At 43.8% G+C, this 12,336-nt stretch overlaps 1 protein-coding gene across 1 annotated transcript in view; it reads right to left on the bottom strand.

The window, feature by feature from the left end:
• The window catches only part of LOC106585607 (adhesion G protein-coupled receptor A2), a 68,674-nt gene that overhangs the window by 49,072 nt on the left and 7,266 nt on the right, over window positions 1–12,336 (bottom strand). The window lies entirely within an intron of this gene.

Raw genomic sequence — 12,336 nt, 5'->3', positions numbered from 1 at the left:
TGCCTGCCGTCCTGTACCTTTGACCCACTACTCTGGATTATCGACTCCTGCCTGCCTTGACCTGTCGTTACCTGCTCCTGTTGCTGTAATAAACATTGTTACTTCAACGCAGTCTGCATTTGGGTCTTACCTGAAAGTGATACCATCACTCTGTTTTCTCACGCAATTGCATAGCCTATTGAAATGTTGCGCAACATGAGCTCTTTGGCTCTCATGCAGTGTTTGATTATATTTTCGATTACATTTGCATTGATGTCAGAGTGATTAGAGGAACAGTAGAGTGCTGAGTACCAGGCAGTTAGCAAGTTTGGTACCAGGACCTCCGGGAGGGGTTCAGGCTACTAATGGCTACTAATGACCATCAGGAGCATCAGAGCTTGGAGAAGCATAATTACCATGACTTAAAGGTCATGTGGAATTTGACTACCTTCATGACTCGTGACCGACGATATGGCGGTAATTCGGTCACCGCAACAACCCTAGTGCCACTTAACATGTGTGGACGTAGGAGAGCCCACTCCCCCTCCTCTCAACACCTTTCCCCACATAAATAAATCCTCTCCCAGCAGGAATGCCTGTGTGTTCCGTGTGCTCCACAACTTCACAACTTTTGGAATTCTCTCTGCTGATAAGATGGCTGTTGAGACATTTCATCGACATACTCCTGTCTCAACACATATTGACTCACAGGCCCAACACAAACCAATGGCACTTTTGATAACCCCACACGGCCCACCCCACTCCCAAGATGGATTTCGTTGGATGGTGTATACCATGTGTATCCCGTACATACGACTAATAAAACTTGAAACTTGAAGATCACAATGTTGGATGGATGGATGGGAGACACTATAACACTCCCATTAGAATCCATATAGACAGTGGTGCACAGTAGGGACAGAACCCAGGCCCTACCTCGCCCACGCAGGCAGAGAGCAGCCTCACTGCAGCTGTCTGAGGGGGTGTCCTGCTGCTACACATTCCTCTCAGTGCCTGCTGACGGCCAAGGACAGGCATTGGTGCCGCCCAGCCTGCCACACCTCACATCTGCGGCCACTCCATTGGGTTGGCACTCGCTGGACCAAGGTCATCAGTAACAGGCAACAGTGAAAACAAATGGCAAAGGAGGGGAGAGGTTTTGACTTTTATAAAAGCATAAATTATAACCACCCAGACTTATAGACAGCACACTCCCTCCCCAGGAAGATGTGTTTTCACCACCTCAGTGCTACAGTGTTATTGACCATTAGAGACAGAGGATCCATGGTTCTACAGACCTTGCTAAAAGAAATGGGATGTGTAACCTCCCATGTGTAGCTTCTCTGTATCCTTCACAAAGTGCTAAACTAGATAACACACACGCAAGTATGCACGCACGCACACAGACACACACTGACACAGGCACAGACGCACATACACACAACCAAACACACACACATTCCCAAAACTATATACCGTAAATTCCGGAATATAAGCCGCAACTTTTTTCCCAGCTTTGAACCTCGCGGCTTAAACAATGACGCGGCTAATATATGGATTTTTCCTGCTTTCATTCGCATCATTCTGATTACGGTAGTCATTTTGTCACCCTCATCATGGCAAAGGCACGAAGAAATGCATATGATGCAGATTTCAAGTTAAAGGCGATTGATCTGGCTGTTGGAAAAGGAAATAGAGCTGCTGCACGGGAGCTTGGTCTTAATGAGTCGATGATAGGACGTTGGAAACAGCAGCGTGAGGAATTGACTCAGTGCAAAAAGACAACTAAAGCTTACTGCTAATTTTTTATTTTTTGTTACAAGCTGTGTTTCGTTAAAGCCTATTTATTTTTGTTACAAGCTGTGTTTCGTTAAAGCCTGTGTAAAGTTAATTTGTTTCAATGTACCGGTAGGCACCTGCGGCTTATAGACATGTGCGGCTTATTTATGTTCAAAATAATATATATTTTTTAATTCAGTGGGTGCGGCTTATATTCAGGTGTGCTTAATAGTCCGGAAATTACGGTAGCTACACACAATGGAAAATGTATTCAACATTTAGTTCTAATATTTGGCAAAATAAATAAATAAATACTAATTACCGGGTGGTTAACATCAAATTACTTTTCATGTAATTATACTACTGTATCGAAACTATACTATAGGTTCAGTCTCTTCCCTGGCTCTTCCCCCAGTGCCTGAGGTCCGGTAGGCAAAGAGAGAGGCAGAGACTGGGGAGCAGTCAGCCTCCTGGGCCACATCCCTCTGAACCAGTGGAGGTTTCTCAGACGAGGAAGGGGAGGACCATCCTACTCAGTGAATTTAAGAAAAATACAAAAAGTTATCCTTTTTAGATAAAACTTAACTAAATATATCCACATCACCAAGTAACTATTAAAACACACTGTTTTGCAATTAAGGTCTATAGTAACTTCAACGGCACTTTGCAGAGTAGCACCATGGTGTAGCTGGAGGACATCTCTTTTCCATCCTCCTCTGGGTACATTGACTTCAAAACCAAACCTAAGCACATCATGGTTCACAGGCCCTTCCATAGACTTACATAGTAATTATGACAACTTCCACAAAGGTCTTTATGTTTGCTAGCTGTCAAAGGCTATCCAACACAGCAAGTCAAGGTAATCTTTCGGTTGTATTAATTTATTGCCACCGGAGCCCACCGATGAACTGCTAAACTGCTTGCTGTACACTGTACAGCGTGATTGTACACATGGATTGGATTGTGTTGACTATGACGTTAGGTAATATGGTGACAACGATGTAGGACGTGTAGTGGTTAACAGTTATGGTAGGAAAGTTTGGCTTGGAGAGATCTTTTTGTCTGGTCACAGACAGCTGTTGTGTTGTGCACTGAAGTCCACAAGAGAAGGGAAAAGGTGAGACGAGGACAGTGTGTAGATGCCAGAAGGAATTATACTACTAGCAAAGTGATGATGTTGTATGTGGCTGCTTTGAAAGTGAACTATGTGTGCGGGTGATCAGGGTTGTATTAATTCTGTCGATTCTGTTGCAAAACGTTTCTTAAACGCACGCAAACGGAACAAAAGGTGGATGGACCTACCTGAATTTGAACTTTTTGCAACTGTTTGGACCTATGTTTACACCCCAGATCAGCTAGATGCAGGCAAGAGTGTGCAAGGCAGTATTGAATGTGTCACTGTCTGTCACCTTGATTACTCAAATTTTTCTCTCAACTTGTTGTAAACTTCATGATGGGTATAGGGCAAATTTGAGTATCATGTAGTAGCCTAAGCCTAGCAATGTTACATTGAGCTGGGTGAATGGAATATGAATGACAGTCATCCAGTATGCTGTAATAGAAATAAGGCCATGCTCATTAAAAACAAATCGTCCTCCTTAATCTTAAACGGCACTGACCGACAATGCTGCCAAGCCTGTAGACTCAGCCTCTCCCTCTCTCTTGTCTCCCTCTCCCTCTGTTTTACCATTTTTCTCTCTCCTCTACTGTACCTCTTCTCTCTCTTCTCCTTCATTCTCGCCATTCTCTACCTCTTCTCCCTCTCTCCCCTCTTCCCTCTGCTATACCTCTTCTCTCCCTCTCCCTGCTATCCCTCGCCTTTACAGCCGTGTGCAATTAGCCCTAAACACAGCCCTGCCCTGCCCTGCCCTGCGCAGGCTCACATCTGGAAGGAGTTTAGACATGGCAGTATCCTACCAAGACGGCTAAATATTTATGTTGAGAGTTACTGTGTGTGGATGAACTCATGATAGAGGGGTGGGGAGGGAGGGAGAGAAAGAGGTAGAGATAGAGAGAATGAGGGAAAAGATGACTAACTCATGGAGAAAGGCTGGGAATAGAATTGTAACCCTAAACCACTGATAAGTTGTAAGTCAATGAAAAATGTACCAAAGGGCAGCCATTTAAAATATTTTAACAGAGTAATGGAGGATATCCAATGCTATCTGATATACTTCAACCTAACTGATTTAAATTTCCCACACATTGTTCAACCAATCCAAAGCCCACAAGGTGTGGTGAGTCGCAGGAGGAGGTGACAGTGTTAGGCTCACTGTTTGTTCCTTTATGGTCCACTGGAACAACAAACATCAAACTAATACTTTTAATAAACAAACCCCCGTTGGGATTTCCCATGGGCTGAGCGGCCTCAGCTGGAATGTTCATGGGGGCCAGCTGTTTTGCATTAAACGTAGCAGTCAGCCCCAGAAGACCTGGGTCAGGCCTGGTGTCCCCTAGCCCCTTAGCCCTGTCCACCGCTGGCTGCATGGAAACATGGAGTAGGATATTCCTCTAACCTGCCCCAGGAGAGGGCCTGGGTGACAGGTAACCAAATCTGGGGAGGGAATGATGCAGAGCAGGCAAAGGCTGAGCCCCCTATTGCACCTAGGATACAGTCTGCACAGACTAAGGAATGTCAGGAATAACAGGAATATCAACACAACTTTTCACATTCCACATCTGGAGCTAATGTCATGAGCGAGGATGAGAGCATCAGTGTTTGGAGCAATTCATTGAAAGCTTTCTGGCAAATTACCTTACCATTCACCTCGTATTTCAGTAAAGAAATGGTAAGGATGGCCTTGGACAGTTTTTCACATGAATGTGGGAAGGAATTGTTTGCTCCTAATACACAGCCACATAAAAGTGTCACAGTATGCTAAACATGTGTAGGAAAACAAATAAAGTGAAATTAGTAGGTGCAGGGATGCGATATTATCTTCAATCACCTCCACTGCTGCCACCTAGGCAATTTTTAAAATTCTTTCCTCTCCTCTAGTTCTGAGAAATGTGTTCCGCAGATGTTTATGCTGCCTTTATTAAGCAAGAACACAAGGCCCTATAAATGGACCGCTAGCCGACTTGGGCTCCCTCTGGCATAAATCCTCTGGATGTACCTCCTTTGCATGCACCAATGGCCCAGTATGATGTTTTACTGCGCCATATGCAGGCAAGTGATATTCCCACTGGGTCAGAGAAAAGGAGTATTGTGGGATTGTGGAGGAGTGGAGTACCTTGGGAAACACTTCAATTAGTAAAAACATTGTGTTCTTTGGAGTATTTGGTAGCAGCTTCATATGTGTACATATAGCTCAGGAGGCTGTGTAGGTGTATCTTATCATACAGCAACTACAATTTCTGTACAGCATATTAAGATCATTTCTCCTCTATAATGGAGTGGAGGTAGTGTAAGCTCATTTCCCTTGACTTATGGCCTCTTTACACTGTAAATGGCTACCTATGGGTTTGACAATAATTTGCAGCTCGGTGGAAAGTAAAATTCTGTATTTAATATTACAGTACACCTACTGTAATATAAATATGGTATCAAAACAATTACTGTGTATTGACAGTATTATACGGTAAAAAAAGTAAATGCTTCCATAATCGGAATGAATGAATGGATGGATGAATTAATCCAATTAATTGAGGGGAGGGGTTTGTATTACATTTACATTTTACATTTTAGCAGACACTCTTATCCAGAGCAACTTACAGGAGCAAATAGGGTTAAGTGCCTTGCTCAATTTATTTTATTTTCTATTTTTATTTCACCTTTATTTAACCAGGTAGACCAGTTGAGAACAAGTTCTAATTTACAACTGCGACCTGGCCAAGATAAAGCAAAGCAGTGCGACAAAAACAACAACACAGAGTTACACATAAACAAACGTACAGTCAATAACACAATAGAAAAAATCTATGTACAGTGTGTGCAAATGTAAAAGAGTAGGGAGGTAGGCAATAAATAGGCCATGGAGGCAAAATAATTACAATTTAGCATTAACACTGGAGTAATAGATGTGCAGATGATGATGTGGAAGTAGAGATACTGGGGTGCAAAAGAGCAAGAGGGTAAGTAATAATACGGGGATGAGGTAGTTGGGTGTGCTATTTACAGATTGGCTGTGTACAGGTACAGTGTTCAGTAAGCTGCTCTGACAGCTGATGCTTAAAGTTAGAGAGGGCGAAATAAGACTCCAGCTTCAGTGATTTTTGCAATTCGTTCCAGTCATTGGCAGCAGAGAACTGGAAGGAAAGGCGGCCAAAGGAAGTGTTGGCTTTGGGGATGACCAGTGAAATATACCTGCTGGAGCGAGTGCTACGGGTGGGTGTTGCTATGGTGACCAGTGAGTTGAGATAAGGCGGGGCTTTACCTAGCAAAGACTTATAGATGACCTGGAGCCAGTGGGTTTGGCGACGAATATGTAGTGAGGGCCAGCCAACGAGAGCATATAGGTCGCAGTGGTGGGAAGTATATGGTGCTTTGGTGACAAAACAGATGGCACTGTGATAGACTACATCCAGTTTGCTGAGTAGAGTGTTGGAGGCTATTTTGTAGATCGGTAGGATCAGTAAGATAGTCAGTTTTACGAGCCTATGTTTGGCAGCATGAGTGAAGGAGGCTTTGTTGCGAAATAGGAAGCCGATTCTAGATTTAATTTTGGATTGGAGATGCTTAATGTGTGTCTGGAAGGAGAGTTTACAGTCTAACCAGACACCTAGGTATTTGTAGTTGTCCACATACTCTAGATCAGAACCGTCCAAGGTAGTGATGCTAGTCTGGTGGGAGGGTGTAAGCAGCAATCAGTTGAAGAGCATGCATTTAGTTTTACTAGCATTTAAAAGCAGTTGGAGGCCACGGAAGGAGTGTTGTATGGCATTGAAGCTCATTTGGAGGTTTGTTAGCACAGTGTCCAAAGAAGAGCCAGATGTATACAGAATGGTGTCGTCTGCGTAGAGGTGGATCAGAGAATCACCAGCAGCAAGAGCGACGTCATTTATATATACAAAGAAAAGTGTCGGCCCGCGAATTGAACCCTGTGGCACCCCCATAGAGACTGCCAGAGGTCCGGAAAACAGGCCCTCCGATTTGACACACTGAACTCTATCTGAGAAACAGTCATTTGAGAAGCCAAGGCTATTGAGTCTGCCGATAAGAATGCAGTGATTGACAGAGTCGAAAGCCTTGGCCAGGTCGATGAAGCGGCTGCACAGTACTGTCTTTTATCGATGGCGGTTATGATATCGTTTAGTACCTTTAGCGTGGCTGAGGTGCACCCGTGACCAGCTCGAAAACCGGATTGCACAGCGGAGAAGGTATGGTGGGATTCGAAATAGTCGGTGATCTGTTTGTTAACTTGGCTTTCGAAGATTTTAGAAAGGCAGGGCAGGATGGATATAGGTCTATAACAGCTTGGGTCTAGAGTGTCTCCCCCTTTGAAGAGGGGGATGATCGCGGCAGCTTTCCAATCTTTGGGGATCTCAGACGATAGGAAAGAGAGATAGAACAGGCTAGTAATAGGGGTTGCAAATATTTCGGAGGATAATTTTAGAAAGAAAGGGTCCAGATTGTCTAGCCCAGCTGATTTGTAGGATCCAGATTCTGCAGCTCTTTCAGAACTTCAGTGGGGGGGGGGGGGGGGGGGGGCTTGGGCAAGTTGCTGCAGGGGGTGCTGAGATGTTGGCCGGGGTAGGGGTAGCCAGGTGGAAAGCATGGCCAGCCATCGAAAAATGCTTATTGTAATGATCGATTATCGTAGATTTATCGGTGGTGACAGTATTTCCTATCCTCAGTGCAGTGGGCAGCTGGGAGGAGGTGCTCTTATTCTCCATGGACTTCACAGTGTCCCAAAACATTTTGGAATCAGTGCTACAGGAAGCAAATTTATGTTTGAAAAAGCTAGCCTTAGGATGTTTTTGTGTTGGTCAAGGGCAGTCAAGTCTGGGGTGAACCAAGGGCATGGTTCTTAGTTCTACATTTTTTGAATGGGGCATGGTTATTTAAGATGGTGAGGAAAGCACTTTTGAAGAGCAACCAGGCATCCTCTACTGACGGGATGAGGTCAAGATCCTTCCAGGATACCGGGCCAGGTCGATTAGAAAGCCCTGCTCGCTGAAGTGTTTTAGGGAGCGTTTGACAGTGATGAGGGGTGATTGTTTAACCGGGGGCCCATTACGCACGCAGGCAATGAGGCAGTGATCGCTGAGATCCTGGTTGAAGACAGCAGAGGTGTATTTAGAGGGCAAGTTGATCAGTATGATATCTAAGAGGGTGCCCATGGTTATGAATTTAGGGTTGTACCTGGTAGGTTCCTTGATAATTTGTGTGAGATTGAGGGCATCTAGCTTAGATTGTAGGACAGCCGGGGTCTTAAGCATGTCCCAGTTTAGGCCACCTAACAGTAAAAACTCTGAAGATAGGATGGGGGCGATCAATTCACATATGGTGTCCAGAGCACAGCTGGGGGCTGACGGGGGTCTATAACAAGCGGCAACGGTGAGAGACTTGTTTCTGGAAAGGTGGATTTTTAAAAGTAGAAGCTCGAATTGTTTGGGCACAGACCTGGATAGTATGACAAAACTCTGCAGGCTATCTCTGCAGTAGATTGCAACTCCGCCCCCTTTGGCAGTTCTATCTTGTCGGAAAATGTTATAGTTAGGGATGGAAATTTCAGGATTTTTGGTGGCCTTCCTAAATCAGGATTCAGACACGGCTAGGACATCCGGGTTGGCAGAGTGTACTAAAGCAGTGAATGAAACAAACTTAAGGAGGAGGCTTCTAATGTTAACATGCATGAAACCAAGGCTTTTATGGTTACAGAAGTCAACAAATGAGATCGCCTGGGGAATGGGAGTGATGCTGGGGGCTGCAGGGCCTGGGTTAACCTTCCCCGTAGCTCAGTTGGTAGAGCATGGTGTTTGCAACGCCAGGGTTGTGGGTTCGATTCCCACGGGGGGCCAAGTACGAAAAAAATGTATGAAATGAAAAAAATGAAATGTATGCATTCACTACTGTAAGTCGCTCTGGATAAGAGCGTCTGCTAAATGACTCAAATGTAATGCAAATGTAACCTCTATCACCAGAGGAACGGAGGAGTAGGTTAAGGGTACGGCTAAAGGCTATAAGGGGCGGCAAGGTAGCATAGTGGTTAGAGCATTGGGCTAGTAACCGAAAGGTTGCAAGTTCAATCCCAGAGCTGACAAAATACAAATCTCTTGTTCTGCCCCTGACAGTTTACCCACTGTTCCTAGGCAATTGTTGAAAATAAGAATTTGTTTTTAACTGACTTGCCTAGTTAAGTAAAGGTAAAAATAAGAACTGGCTGTCTAGTGCGTTCAGAACAGAGAGCAAAAGGAGCAGATTTCTGGGTGTGGAAAAATAGATTCAAGGCACAATGTACAGACAAGGGTATGGTAGGATGTGAGTACAGTGGAGGTAAACCTAGGCATTGAGTGACGATGAGAGAGGCTTTGTCTCAGAGGCACCATTTAAGACAATAATCACTAACCAAAACAGCAATAGACAAGGCATATTGACATTAGGGAGAGCCATGTGTAGCCGAGTGATCATAGGGTCCAGTGAGTAGCTAGGCAAGCTGAAGACACGGCGATTTAGACAGCTAGCAGGAAGAGCCTGTTGAAACCCCCTCGGACGGTTACATCGGCAGACCAGTCGTGATGGATCGGCGGGGCTCCGTGTCGGCAGCAAAGGGTCCAGGCCAATTGGCAAAAGAGGTATTGAAGCCCAGGAATTGTCTGATGGATCTCTTCGGCTAGCCGGGAGATGGGCCTAGTTCGAGGCTAACTGGTGCTTGCTTTGGGACTTAGGCAGGAGTAGCCACTCGGATAGCAACTAGCTAGCTGCGATGATCCGGTGTAAAGGTTCAGAGCTTGCGGTAGGAATCCGGAGATGTGGTAGAGAAAGAGCAGTCCGATAAGCTCTGGGTTGATATCGCGCTATGCAGACTGGCAGGAATTGACCCGGCTGAGGCTGGCTGATGCCCGAGTTAACGGTGATGACCGCTAGCAGTGGCTAACTGACTACTAGCTAGTAGCTAGTTAGCTGGCTAGCTTCTGATGGGGGTTCCGGTTCTAAAGTATAAAAAATAGCAGATCCATACCATATTGGGTGAGGCGGGTTGCAGGAGATTATGTTCAGTCCGCAGATGGAAATTGAGATTCAAAAATATAAAAAATATGTATGAAATATATACGAATAAAACAATACATACACGGGACAGGACAAAACAAGACAAAACAAATGTCCGACTGCTACGCCATCTTGGAATCAGGGGCACATTGACAGATCTTTCACCTAGTTGGCTAGGGGATTCTAACCATCGACATTTCGATTACTCTCCCAACGCTCTTAACCACTAGGCTACCTACCGCTAGGCTACCTACCGCTAGGCTACCTATCGCGTTTCACAGTATTTTACTGTAATTACTGTAATTTGTGTTTTATATCACTTGCACAGTTTTAGAAACTGTTCTTCCTCTTGCAAGCATTACATGACAACGCAGGAATTTTGGTAGAGCACAGGGCTGCGGGCCACCATGTGGGTTCGTAGACCACCATGGACAAGAGTAATGATGGAAAAATCTCCTTTATAGTAAAAGCACTGAATCTATCATCATATTTTCCTTTTATAAACATTTCATGCAATTCTACGTCATTTTATATGTCTGGAGACCTTAGCAGAATACCACAGAAATGACAGAAATTATAGGCAAAAAATGGACAGAGAGACAGGCATATGCGTTCATCTTATCATATTTCTCCAGTACCAAAACACTGTGTCTTGTTTGCAACGAAACTCTCCCTGTTAGCAAATAATTAAATCTGAGACGTAATTTCCATCCCAGACAGAGTAGGCCTACCGACAAAGAAAAATGTAAGCTTTAACTGCTAGCTACTCTTGTTCCGTGGCTTAACCCAACGAGAGAAGGTCACAAGTGTTTCCCTAAAAGCTTTCTGGGTTTGATCATCTTCTATTGTACAGAAAGCGAACAGCTTAATCAATTGACAGTGACAGAATGAGATTACTTCCCAAGCAAAGTAAACATTTGGCTCCTCGGCTCTAGAAGCTGTAGCTCAGCCTCTGAATGTCAAAGAAACTTAACAACGATATCCCCATATGCATTGGAGTCACATCTTTCCCGGGTATTTTACAGCTTGTTTCTAGACCCAAAGTGCTTCTATAGATGACTTTATATAATTTGATCTGTTTTATTTTCTTAAAATCTTTAGCTAACAATGGGTAGGCCAATGCTTCTACCAATGTTCTTTAATAAAAGGTAGGCCTATGGCATACCCTTTCATACCCCCTCAATTTGAGTCACTGACACAGAGGTACAGTAGGCTATTTATAGAGTGCATGGTGGGTAAAGGAATTGGCCGACAAATCTATGGATACCAACCTATAGCCTAATTTCATCTGTCAAACACGTAGGCTTAACTCTTATTTCTTAAATAGGAAGAAGTAACCTCCAACACAAAGCCCTCTTGGTGTTAGTAAAGTCAAATGAAAATGAAGACGGTTGAAATGAATTATGCCTACTCGAATTTGCCTACTTTCAGCACCATGAGCTGTCCAATTCCTAATGATTGTGTCGCGGCTGCCGCTTCAAGTTTCAGCACCACAATAGCTGCGTTTACACAGGCATACCAATTTCTGATATTTTGCCCAATTATTAGTAAATAATCCAATCAGATTGGTCAAAAGACCAATTAGTGGAGAAAGATCCGAATTGGGCTGCCTGTGTAAACACAGCCTAGGTAACTTACTCGAATCTGGCATATTGTGAGGTCAATAACTCTGATAAATACATCATGGGCAAGAAACATATTGTTTTTATTCAAATCAATTATAGCAAGACATCAAAGTTGATCTCCTCAGAATACCCAGAACAGTGTGTAATGCAGCCAAGTTTTATTTACACCATCCCAGCAGCGCAAAAGACTCGGGATGGAAGTACATGTTCTTATAAACATAACTACAAACTTAGTTTCCCCTAGTAAATTTAAATAAAATAATTCAAAATACTTCTCCAGAGAGCATGACTTAGCCACAGAGGATCATTAGGTCCTTTAAAAAAATTGCTGTGGATTGTTTCAAATCACAAGCACGTAGGCCTATGTCTAGTTGGGGAGCCCACAATTTGGGCAGCGTGCATGGCAAACAGCCTAGGTGATTATTGAGTTGCGACTGTCAGAGAAAATCATCTAAAATATATGTGAAGATAATGTGTCTTGGGTATAATTTAAAAAGTTGAGACAAGAAGATGTGTGTAGGTAAGATATAGACATGTTTCAATCCAGAATGATCTCAGCTCTGCAGAATGTGCTTAGCTATCTTTCGCCAGTTCATTCATTGTTTCATTGTGTGAACTGTTTGCTCTTTGTTTGTTTATATTTGATCAATTCGCCATTATATATGCCACCAGTAGTACATGTACCATTACTCCCTGTCATTTGGTACATTAATTTCAGTTAACGCATGTATTAATTAGGCCTACAGTAATTTACAGTTCTCCTTCTCAGAGTGGAAAAGTTGTTTGCAGAGTTCACAACCT

Source organism: Salmo salar, chromosome 24 (assembly GCF_965601325.2).
Source record: "Salmo salar chromosome 24, fSalSal1, whole genome shotgun sequence".
NCBI lineage: Eukaryota > Metazoa > Chordata > Actinopteri > Salmoniformes > Salmonidae > Salmo > Salmo salar.
Note: the sequence above shows the minus strand (reverse complement) of the source record. Positions and strands in the feature narration are given on the sequence as shown.